Source organism: Manis javanica, chromosome 1 (assembly GCF_040802235.1).
Source record: "Manis javanica isolate MJ-LG chromosome 1, MJ_LKY, whole genome shotgun sequence".
Lineage (NCBI taxonomy): Eukaryota > Metazoa > Chordata > Mammalia > Pholidota > Manidae > Manis > Manis javanica.
Window position 1 is genome coordinate 52,801,435 of NC_133156.1, and position 12,541 is coordinate 52,813,975.

General features: G+C 49.6%; 1 long non-coding RNA gene across 1 annotated transcript in view; it reads right to left on the minus strand.

The window, feature by feature from the left end:
* Positions 1-415: 415 nt before the first annotated feature.
* The window catches only part of LOC140848487 (uncharacterized), a 44,129-nt gene continuing 32,003 nt past the window's right edge, over positions 416-12,541 (minus strand). The window contains exons 2-3 of the long non-coding RNA XR_012129480.1: positions 3,952-6,316; positions 416-3,309 (exon numbers count right to left, since the gene is read on the minus strand). This is a non-coding gene — a long non-coding RNA (uncharacterized lncRNA). The remainder of the gene's footprint in view (positions 3,310-3,951; positions 6,317-12,541) is intronic.

A 12,541-nucleotide genomic window follows, 5' to 3' on the forward strand; every position in this document is an offset into this window, starting at 1 on the left:
GTTGCTGGAAATCAGTCCCCAAGTCCCCAGAGAACCCCCAGTCAGTTCCAGTTGAGAAATGGGGCTGTGTGAAGTCTTGGAGAGGCAGTGACTTCCCCTGCTTGGTTCCGTCTCTGCCCCAGTTCTGGCAGACGCACACCGGCTCAGGAACACGTGGCCTCCTGGCAGTTCTTGGTATTTAATTGCCCCACTGTCTTTTCCAAATCCCTAATGAGATGACTTGTACAACAATCTGTCTGTGCCTTATGAAAGCGTCTGTGCACTTTTAATCTTTTTTAAAAGCAACTTTTAGAAAGTGGGCAGGGGACTAGCGTACATGGTAATGTTCTAGAAATCTGTGATAATCACAGAAACCTCTCTGCATTATGTTGCTGATGTTGGAGTGATGGAAGTCCCTCATCCCACCCCCAGCTACCTGTGTACAGACCTTTTAAACAATGTCTATTATTATTACTTTTCTGATTCAGTACTGTGACCTCTCCAATACAGTCTAATCTTTGGTGGATCTGTAATAAAGGGTTTAAAACCTGGGGGATTGGTTGGGAAGGGTTTGCACTGGTCCTGTGTGTTGTGTTTTGTGTTGTGTGTTTCAGTTTTGTCTGTTTTTATCAGTTTTATATTAACATAATTTTACTGTTTAAAAAACAAATACAACTTTTAACTTGTTCAAAGAAAGTCTCACAACTCAATTTTCAAAACCACAGCTCCATACACTGCTGGGGAGTGAAGGTGAAGCCGTTACCATCCTTAAGGAAATAGCTGGCAAAATGTTTACAGAGCCCCAACAACGTTTGAGCCTTTTGCCTAGTAGCTCCTGAGAAAATATCACAATAATTCTAATCAAGGATAAGTTCTATATGTAAAGATGTTCACTGTAGCATTATTTATAATGGCAAAAAAACTATAAGCTGCCCCAATGTCCAACAACCAGGGTGTACTTCCCAGAACTCTTGGTTACAAGTAACAGAAATCCAACTTGCTTAAAGGGATGAAAGGGCTCAGGTAATGGAGAAGTCCAGTGTCAGAACAGCAGAGCCCGCTGCAGGTACAACTGCATCCAGAATCTGAAATGTTGAGACAAGATTGGGTCTCTCCCCTCACTAGCTCTGCCCTCCTTTGTTCTGGCCCCATCCCAGCAGGTTCTCGGGGCAGCTGGCTGCAGGTCCACACTATACAACCTGCCTTTGAACGATTCCTGCGTGGACCAACCTGGATCACATGCCCCTTCCTGAACCAATCATGGAGGCCAGGGAGATACGGGGCTCTGATGGGCCAGACCCAAGGCATGTGTTCAACTCCGCCCAATAGCTGCCCCCCTCAAACTGAAAGTGGAGGATCTCAGTTCCCGGGGGAAATAGGAACAGTGAAGGAGGAATGCAGGGTAGGGGAAAACAACGGGTCCCTCCAAGAAAGGTTGAATAAGCCATGTTGCAGACACATACCTGGCTAATAGCGTGGGCGGGGAAGCCAGACAGCCTGGTCCTCACCACAATACTGAGTGAGACACTTAACTGCTTTGTGCCTCAGTTTCCTCATTTGTAAAGCAAGAAGAATAAGAGCTCCTAGTTTTAGGGTGGGTGTGAACATTATTGAGATCATACTGATCATGTGCCAGGCATGGCATCTGGCCCTCAGCAAAGACATTATAGCATGGAGATGTGTTTATGTTACAATATGGTGGGAAAATCAAGATACAAAACTGAACATACACTCCAATGTTGTGATTGTAAAAAAAAAAAAAGTCCAACAGCCCTCAAACTTGACCATGTATTGGAAGGACCAACAGAAAATAAGCAAAATGTCCCTGGGGGCTCTGTCTGGGTGATTGGTGACGTTTTTCCCTGTGTTTTCCAAGTTTTGTATAATGACAAATTATTGCTTTTAACTTAAATTTCTTCTTGGAAGAATTATCTCCCTTCTCTGCAAAAAACAATAGCAGCTGGCCCTTGCTGGAATTCGTCAGGAATTCCCAAGCTGACTGAGTTTGAGATCCAAATTTAGTCACAGTGGAGATAAGGGCCTGCAGGTTTCTAGTGGAGGCCCATCCAGGCTGACCAGTTTGGTTGGGTTTCCTCCAGGCCAGGCTTTATTGCCCAGATTTCTGGGATGGAGTCTTGCAGTGGTATTGGTGTGAGGGGATGGGGGTGGGGGACATTGGTATTGTGTGAACCCATATTTAGATTTACAATTGCCGGAAGTTAAATATCAGCTCTCCATAAGGCATGACTGGATCACAGAAGTCACAGCACAGTTGGAAATTCTAACAAAGAAAATGGCTCCTCCTGGCTTGTTGACACTGAGTTTTAAGATCAATGGGATAAGAGAAATGAACCAGCATTTATTAAGCAGAAGACATGATGATTTTCACAATTACTCTCAACGAATCTTCACAACATTTGTCTCCTCATCTTAGAAGCAAGGGCAGTAGGGTCCTTCCCAGGTGGCAGGAGGATTGAACCCTCGGCATGCCTGCTCCGGAGTTAAGGCAAAATGTGCCTCTGAAATATACCACCCACTTATGCTGGGCCAGCAGACATTTTTAATAGGTGCCATTTGATAATCAAGACTTTTTTTAATATAGGGGGGAAAGACCATATTGACCTAGGCTCTCTTGGTTGTAAGAGATTGAAATCCAACTCAAGAAAAACAACTTAAGAAACAACTCCCAGAACTGAACAGGTCAATTCTAGCTTCTGGAGTGGCTGGATCCAGGTGTTCACATGATGTCATCATGCTTTCCTCTGGGTTGACATCACTCTCAGGCATGCTCTCTCTTTGTGGTAACCAAGATGATCTCCAGTGGCTCCTAACTCATGTCATGCCAGCTTAGTAACCTTTTAAAAAACTTTCAGGAAAAGTTCAAGGTCTGTCTTTCCTTTGACCCCTTGGATCAAAGCCCAGTCCCTAAACCCATCTCGGTCACATGTCCACACTTGATACAAAACGAAGTCCGACATGGCCTTGCCCTCAAGGACCAGCCAATCTGGAGGAGAAGGCAGAGCCACAAACGGACATGTTCAGAGCAGTGTGGTTCTGAGGCTGCTGGGACAGATGGAAGTCAAGGCATACAGGCTGTAGATCATTTAGTGATGTAATTTCGGCATCCTTTCTCCTTGCTGTTCAGACTCTCACTAATGCCCCAGCCATGCTCCCAGGCACATCATATTTCTCCTCTAATGCTTCCGTGCCCGAGCCTGCACGCTAACCCTCACCGCCCCTGCTGCCTGAGGCACAGCAGGCCTCGGAGGAGTTTTGTATGGATGCTTCTCTTTCCCTTAGTCCCTGGGTTCCTGGAGGCAAAACAAGGCTCTGCAAAGATAATAACAATAACAAGTGATACAATGAGCACTCACTATGTGCTGAGGACATCCACTAGATCACTGAATCCTCACAGCTACTCTCCATGGTAGGTCCCAGCATTTACTTGCACTTCATAGGAGAGAAAAACCAAGACTCCAAGAGATGAAGTAATTTTATCCCATTTTGTAGGGCCTCTCAACAACCAAAAGATTTCTCTTATTTTCATTAAGAATTTCCCTGGATCTACACCCAGGGGTTTTCATGGACAAATGGTCCTGGAGCAGGTGTTTCCAGTGTGATGCCCTCTAGCATAGTGATTTCACTGACCCCACAAACAGCCCATCAGGTAGGTATTATCATCCCATCTTACAGATAAGGGAAGTCAGGCTCAGAGAGGGCAGTGACTAGCCCTGAATCACACAGCCTGTGAGCAGTGGAGCCACAGTGTGAATCTGGTCTGATTCCAGAGCATCACAGCTTGTCTGTGGGCAAATTGTCAGAAGGAGGAGCGGGGGAGGAGCCAGGCAGAGAAGAGAAGAGAAGGGAGGTGAAGAGAGGAAGGCTGGGTGAAGAGGGGGGAAAGGAGGGAAGGGAAGGGAACCCGAGCGCACCTAGAAGAGCAAGGAGAGAAAAGCTGGGTCCTTGACTTACACACTGTCCCTTTGTCCAATTCCAGGAACAGGGAATCTTTGCTTCTCCCTTCAGGCTCAACCCTCCTGGCTCTTGGAAGCTGGTTTTGGCTCCTACACAGGGATGTGGAAAACATGAATATCCCAGGCATCCACTATGGGAACAGAGTCCTGACCTTGGCGTTACATGCACCCAGGGAGGAGAATCTTCCAGAAGCCTGGGGTCGGCTGCACCAACAGAGAAGGCCTCAGGATCTGGACCCCTTTCCTCAGCCCCCTCTCCCACTGGCTAGGGCCTGCATGAGGTTAAGCCTTTCTCTCTGAATGGAGAGCCTGAGACTCTCTGAGAGTTACCCTCTGAGAAGTCCAAAGGGCCTGCCTAGGAGTCAGCTGCACAGGCCTGAGCTCACGTCCACGTTCTGCCCGCAGCAAGCAGGGACCCTGGGAGTGCTGCTCACCCGAAGTTTGTGTGGGTGTGCCCCCCTGGACCTGTGCAACGGGGAGGCCCCTTTGCCCATGCCTCAATTCCCCGCCTCTAGGTGGAGCAACAGGGACTACACCCTCCAGCCCTTGGAGGGAGGAAGAGGCTGGTTGTGTGAAGGGAAGCATCCTGGGGGGATCTCTCATGGGGTGGGGGAGGCGGCATCCCGGCCTCCCATCCTGGAGCAGGTGTTGCCAGTGTGATGCACTCTAGCACAGTGAGGTGAGAGCACTGGGTCGGGAGACAGACAGGCCTGGGATCAGCCTGCCTCCCCTGTGGGATCTTGGGGACCTTGTTAACCCTCCCTGAGCCTGAGGTTCTGAATCTATGAGGTGAGATAGTGTCGGCTCGCCCGTGGGTTGTGTCAGGACGAATCCTGCTGGGAAGTGCTGGCATTCAGGAGGTGCTCGGTAATGGTGGTCACTGTTTCCAGTATTATAGGTCCTAGGACACCACTCCCTCCCTCATCCCACTCCTCCCCACACCCCCACCCCTGCATCCCAGTTGGGCTGTGGGCTGCCTGCCTCTGTCCCCCTACAGCCCCCTGGGCCTCCCTTCAAGCCCTGTACTGCCTCAAGGAGTGAGCCCTGTGACACTGTTAGCAGCATCTAAGGTGACCAGCACAGCGGCTCCACACAGCAGAACCTTGGTATTTACATCCCTGTCCTCCAAGTGTGGAATTCCTGGCATCAGCACACCTCCTCCCCACAAGGAATGAAAGCAAAGGGCGATCAGATGCAGGGGGCTCGCCAGGCCTCTGAGCTTCGCCAGCCCCTCTCCCCTTGCTTGTTTTGGCTCCCCATCAAGAATGCTGGCCCAGGCCTGGGAGGCTGACTGACCTCGGACTCCAGAGGGAAAGTCACACTTCTGCTCAACTCCCAGGAGCAGCTCTACATTCCAGGAGGGGCGTGGGAAGGGCCAGGCCATCCCTCATCGGAGCTGAGCAGGGAGCTGCCTGCAGCCTGGCCTCAGCACTGGCCCCTGCCTACCTAGGCACACCTCAGGGAGAACCATCCCCACAGAGGAATGGAGACGGAGTGTGGGAGAAGATTCTCTCTGCCACCCCAGGATAGAAAGGTCAGAAACTTCCTGGTGAGATGTCTCTGGCCTTCATCCACTCCAGTCTCTCTTGTTAGCTAACCCACATCTCCCTTTTCTGGTGTCATCCCCCACCTCCACCAAACAAGAATCCTCTCCATTATTCTGAGTAATTCCAGGCCTGCGTTACCCTCTGTCTTCTCTGACAGGTAGTCCCAGCTGGTCCCAGTCTAGATGGTCCCAGGGCCATCCCTCCAGGTCCAGCCTTGCTGTCTTTATACCCTGGGGTTTTTTCAGCTGGAGTTGTTCTTAACAGAGGCCTTGGTACTGGGGCAGGCTTCCCTGAGGAGGTCACATGGAAGCTGAGCCTCGGAGGGTGGACAGTAGTTGGGCAGCCGAGAAGAACAGCCAGAGCCCCCTCTGCAGAAGGGAGCTGCCCAAGCAGAGGGTGGAGGGCAGCATGCTGGAGGAGCTGCCCAGGGCCAGGGCAAAGGTCCCCAGGAGACATTTTCCTTCTGCTACAACCAGCCTGCTTTCTCCAAGAGGTTCCCATGACTCTGCTGGCTGGCAGCTCTGCCCACAGGCTGGGGTCCCTGAGCTCCAGGTGGAACAGATGGATGGGCAGAGGGCCGTGGAGTAGCCTGGGCAGGGGTGTGGGAGGTAGGGTAGCTACGTGACGCTGAGTGAGGGCCCCAGCCCCTTGGGACTGCCTTTTTGCCCGTTCTCATCAGAAAGCAGTGAACCTGGATGTCCTCGAGTCCAGAGAAGGGGCTTTCTGAGCTCTTGGTAGGGAGCTGCTGGTTTCTTTTTAGAAGATGGAGCACTGACGCCATCTAGTGGTCCTGGTGAAAGGCAGCAAAGATCTGAGCTGAAAGAAACTGAGGGTCAGGCAGTCGAGTTGTGGGATCCACCCCAGCAGATCCCGGAGACCTGGGGAGCCAGGCTCCTACGAACAGCCTTGTGAATCAGGCCAGCTTAAGGAGGGTATGGGAGGTCATAGAGGTGACACGGGCTGAGCTGAGGTCACATCTGAGTCTGCGGTTGGGCTGGAGCTACAGTGGGGGTGGACTGGGGCTAGGACCAGAATAAGGTCCTTCTCTGGACCCTGCAATGCTAGGAGGGTAGTACATGGTCCCTAATTCTGGTCTCTACCTCAGGCCACTGACCTGACTGGCTCAGTTTAATCCACACATGCAACCCTGGGTCAGGGACAGTTAACTAAAACAAGCAGGGGGAAATGTAATAAAAAGAACCCCTCAAGACATTATGCTAAATGAGACAAGCTGGTTATAAAAGACAAATACTATATGAGTCACCTTCATGAAGTCCTTAGAGTAGTCACATTCACAGAGACAGAAAGCAGAATGGAGGCTACCAGCGCCTGGGGAGGGCAACAGGGCAGTTAATACTGAATGGGGAAGAGCTTCAGTTCTGCAAGATGGAAAGAGTTCTAGAGACGGATGGTGGTGATAGTCGCACAGCAATGCAAACATACGTAATGCTACTGAGCTGTACACTTTGCAATGGTTAAGACGGTAAATGTTATGTGTATTTCAGTATTTCACCACACTTTTAATAATTGGAAAGAAAAAGAAACTCTTAAATATAGACAAGGAATGGCAATAGTGCTAAAACCATCTTTAGCCATCAAGGTGATCCCCCTACACTTCAGCCTTTGTTTGCTGAGGCAGCTATAATAGAACACCATAAACTGGATGGCTTGAACAACAGAAATTTATTTTCTGAGTTCTGGAGGCTGGAAGTCCAAGATCAGGTGCTGTCAGGTGGTCTGTGATGCCCTTTCCTCCTGTCTTCTTCCTGGGTCCTGGCATGGCTTTTCCTCTGTGTGGATGTAGAATGAGAAATCTCTGGTGTCCCCCTCTCTTCTTATAAAGACACCAGACCTGTTAGATGAGGGCCCCACCCTTGTGACCTCATTGAACTTTTTTTTTTGGTATCATTAATCTACAACTACATGAGGAGCATTATGTTTACTAGACTCCCCCATGCCCAAGTCCACCCCACATACCCCACTACAGTCACTGTCCATCAGCCTAGTAAGATACTATAGAATCACTACTTGTCTTCTCTGTGTTGTACAACCCTCCCCATGCCTGTCCTACATTATGTCTGCTAATCGTAATGCCCCCCTTTTTTCCCCCTCATCCCTCCCCAGTCCCTTTCGCTTTGGTAACTGTTAGTCCATTCTTGGGTTCTGTGATTCTGCTGCTGTTTTGTTCCTTCAGTTTTTTCTTTGTTCTTATGCTTCACAGATGAGTGAAATCATTTGATACTTGTCTTTCTCTGCCTGGCTTATTTCACTGAGCATAATACCCTCTAGCTCCATCCATGTTGTTGCAAATGGTAGGATTTGTTTTCTTCTTATGGCTGAATAATATTCCATTGTGTACATGTACCACATCTTCTTTATCCATTCATCTACTGATGGACACTTAGGTTGCTTCCATTTCTTGACTATTGTAAATAGTGCTGCGATAAACATAGGGATTCATATATCTTTTTCAAACTGGGCTCCTGCATTCTTAGGGTAAATTCCTAGGCGTGGAATTCCTGGGTCAAATGGTATTTCTATTTTTAGTTTTTTGAGGAACCTCCATATTGCTTTCCACAATGGTTAACTAATTTACATTCCCACAAGCAGTGTAGGAGGGTTCCCCTTTCTCCACAACCTCGCTGATATTTGTTGTTGTTTGTCTTTTGGATGGTGGCCATCCTTACTGGTGTGAAGTGATATCTCATTGTGGTTTTAATTTGCATTTGTCTGATGATTAGGGATGTGGAGCATCTTTCCAATGGCCTGTTGGCCATCTGAATTTCTTCTTTGGAGAAGTGTCTGTTCGCATCCTGTGCCCATTTTTTAATTGAATTATTTGCTTTTTGTTTGTTGAGGTGTGTGAGCTCTTTATATATTTTGAATGTCAACCCTTTATTGGATCTGTCATTTATGAATATATTCTCCCATACTGTAGGATACCTTTTTGTTCTATTGATGGTGTCCTTTGCTGTACAGAAGCCTTTCAGCTTGATATAGTCCCACTTGTTCATTTTTGCTTTTGTTTCCCTTGCCCAGGGAGATATGTTCATGAAGAAATTGCTCATATTTATGTCCAAGAGATTTTTGTCAATGTTTTTTTCTAAGAGTTTTATGGTTTCCTGACTTACATTCAGGTCTTTGATCCATTTCGAATTTACTTTTGTGTATGGGGTTAGACAGTGATCCAGTTTCATTCTCTTACATGTAGCTGTCCAGTTTTGCCAGCACCAGCTGTTGAAGAGCTCATTTAACTTTAATTACCTCCCTAAAGGCCCATCTTTAAAAACAGTCACCTTGGGGGTTACAGCTTTGACATAGGTGTCTTGGAAATACTATGATTATTGTTTAATGCAAGAGTCTGGGCAATGGGCACGAAAAGAGAATGGACAAGGTGAGACGACCTTCTAAAGAAAGTCGGTGAAGTGGGGCCCAGTGAATGAGCAAATCACCGACACAGCGTGCTCTCTGCCCTCCCAACCTCGCCACCTGGGGGTGGGACAGAAATGAGGGCAGAAGTGGCAGAGCCCCAAGTTATGACCAGGGGAAGCCCAGAGTGTGGGAGCCCTGATCTAGCCTGAGGAGTTCAGGGGAGGCTTCCAAGAGGAGGGAGCCCTTGAGTAGCATTTTTAAGGGGAGCAGGTAGTGTACAGGTGGTGAAGAGGATGAAGGGTTTGCCGGGCAGTTGGAACAGTGGGTGCAAAGGCCTGAAGCAGCTTCATTCCAGCCTGGGTGACTCATCAGGCCAGTAACCAAAAAAAAAAAAGTATAAGAGGGCTTAGAGAGGATATATATTTCACCTTGAGGGTAGCTTTTGAATATTTCTTTTTAAATAGTCCCTTTTATTCTTCCTTCCTCCTTCACATGTAACAGAAAACACTTAAGCTCTGATTCACCTGTTAAGCCTCTCCCCAGAGGTGTGGTTTTCCTGTAAGTTGCAGAATTGCCCTGCTAATGCTGAGCAGTGAAATCAGATTAAATCAGAGGAGCAAGTCTCCTAGGGGTGTTTATCATTCCCTGCTTATCTGCAAGGGAAAAAGGAAGGTTGCAGGTGAAATGTGGGCTCTCTTAGCTCCATGACCCCACCACAGTGATTAGGCCTTGTTCCCTTGGCTCTGTAGTAACAGAATAGGTGCGTGATATTCCAACCCGCCTGGAAGACCTCTCCCTGCATGATCTGGGTAGAGTGAAAGTGTGAGGTCCCCGGTGGCCTAAAAGAGCCCACCCACCTCTGCGGGAGAGAGCAGTGACCCCTGCCAGGCCCAGGCCACACCCTCTGCACAGCTGAAAGAGAAAGGACGGGTGGGGCCCACCCCAACTATGCCCCCCAATACTTCCCCACAGTTCTCCCCCACATCCTGCACTTTGTGCGCCCCAGCCAGAGTAAACCACCTTTGCCAATGTGGGAGCTCATAGTTTTTCAATAAGTGAGCCTCCTTGCCCCTGGCACTTCCTGCCCTTACATGGGATTTCCTCCTCCCTCTGTACTCAAAGGGAAGGCACCACAGTGCAGAAAGCCAGGAGAGGACAAGGGACGTCACTGCTGCAGCGGGACCAGCTGGGGTACCACGCAGACAGGCAGGACGGAGGGTCGGCTCCTGTGTTCTGCACCTACTCCCCATCAACATCTTGGCACAATATAAGCCCTGGAATTTGGCCATGACCTTGGGAAAAAGGCAGGGAAGCCTGGTGGAACGGGGTCTCAAAATAGAAATGAAGTTGTGGAGGAAATAAGTTCATTTCATGCATGCCTGGGCTTATGGACTGAGAGTCATCCTCGCGGTACACATGCTTCCCTCCCATCTGGAGTGCCCCACCGCCCACAGCCCCAGTGCACACACACTCATTTTGCCTGCATCAGCCTACTCACCAGCATTCAAACCTCACAGTTCCATATGACCTCTGCTAGAACGTCTCTCCCCTACAACCCCAATGCCTCCCCCACACACACACCAGCTGGGTTAATCAGTAATCATTTGCTTACTCTTCTCTTTCAGTAAACCATTATTTCCTGAAGGGCAGGGACAATATCTTGTATCCCTGATACTCAGAACAGTCCCCGGCTCTTAGTAGGCACCTTATAGATAGTTCTTCACTTAAACATGTGACTACATGGTGTGACCACATGGTGGTGTGGTGGCAGGGGGGCTGTCCAGGAGAGAGTTATTTCTGTTAGCCTCAGAAACTGGCTCCAGGCCAGGCCCATGGGACAGTCACTCCTGAGTGAGCATGTTCTGAGCCTTTCTCACCTCTGACCTGCTGACTTGGCCCCGCTTCTCTCCTGTCTGCTTTTTGGGAGGGTTCTGAGGGAAAGGCAGAAAGGGAGGGGCCCAAGAGGTTGGGGCAGGCGGAGGGCTGTGTGGAACCTGGAAGACAGAATCAGAGCCCCTGTGGGAGGGAGAGGGATGCAGGACATTAGTCGTCTTTGTGGCAGCTGAAAAACACAGGCGGAGGAAGTGTGCTGTGTGCCTCCTGCTTTTTTCGTTTGCTGGACTGTGGCCTCCGTCCCACAGGCTGTTCCCAGACTGGGCTGTGTGGACCCCAGCCTCATAAGCATAACATCCCCAAGCAACGAAGATAGTTCCTTATTCCATCTCTGCCTGAGTCAGCAGAAAGGGAGATCTCTCCTTCCTGGCACGGGCAGCCCTCTGTACTTTATACCTACGTTCGTTCTTCATTCAACAGACTTTTATTGAGCCGCCCAGAGTCCCAGGTGTAGAAGGCCCTTCACTTTGTCACGCTCTTCACTCCCTAATATTCCCTTCAGTACATTTCGCTTTGGTCTCTGACATGGACAGCTATTAATTTTTGCTGCCCAGCCCTCATTCTCCTTCTTTGGGAAACTGCACCTCAGTTTTCCTCCGGGGAGCGCCGCCATCACTGTGGATCCCGCCAGGGGACTCATGCCCTTGGCCGAGGGCGGTGCACATGGCCTGGCCCATAGGTGCTTTCCACCTCTTCTTCACCTCACCCCATCTTAATCCACTATCCACAGAGCAGCGGAAGGGATGTTCTTAAACATAAACCAGATTATATAATTCCTCTGCTTAACATCCTTCAAAGATTCTCCTAGCAGGCCCAAAGCTTCTTACCGGGCCGCAAGGACTTGCCACGTTCGTTTCAGCTTAAATGTCATTTATTCAGAAATTCCCTTCATGACCCTCGCTCTGCAGCCTTCTGTTGATTTTGGCACCCTGTTTATTTTTGTCACAGCATTTATCACCTTCCGTCAGTTTACTTTCACTCCCACCCTTTCAGGAGGTGAGTGGAAGCAGAGATAGGTCTCTTACTCCCTTTTCATCCCCAGCACCTGGTACATGGTAGGGGCTCAGTCAGTCTTTGGAGAAGGTTGTGGCCAATGGCCTGCAGGTGGAGAGGCCAAGCAGAGAGCTGCACTGGGTTGGGAGCAGAGACAAGGCAGGCTGCCCTCAGGGGCTGTGGGGTCCGGAGACACCGGGGGCACTGGGACGAGGTGGCGCTGCGAGGCCCGGGGTCACTTGCTCCCATGAGCATCAAATCTCCTGTGACGAGCTCAAGTCTCCTGTGAAGTAGAGGCTGTCCAGGGACTGGGCTGATGGCAGCCATGAGACAGGAGAGAGGACGGCAAGCCAGATGATGGGGTCTCGAAGGGGATGAGAGAGCCAGGAATCTGCAAACCCATCCCTGGACTCCCAGGCAGCCACTGTGAGGGTGGAAACATCTTTCACCCCATACCTGGAATTCTGTGTCCTCAAGGGAAGGGACTCCTCAGACCAGCAGCCAGCCAGGGACAAGCCAGCTTGCTGACCTCAGAGAACAGAAGGCATAGTAGTGAGTGAGTGAGTGAATGGGTGTGAGTGTGTAAATGAATGTGAGTGTAGGAGTGTATGTGAAGGCGTGGGCCAGCACATGAGCATGTTTGAATACAGCACTGGTGAGTGTTAGTGTGTATGAAAGTGGGAGGTTTGCGTGTGTCAAGTGTGAGGACCGGGGTGTATGTAAAAGTGGGTGTGCATGTCAGTGTGTGGGTGCATGTGAATACAGGTGGATGAGTGTTTATAT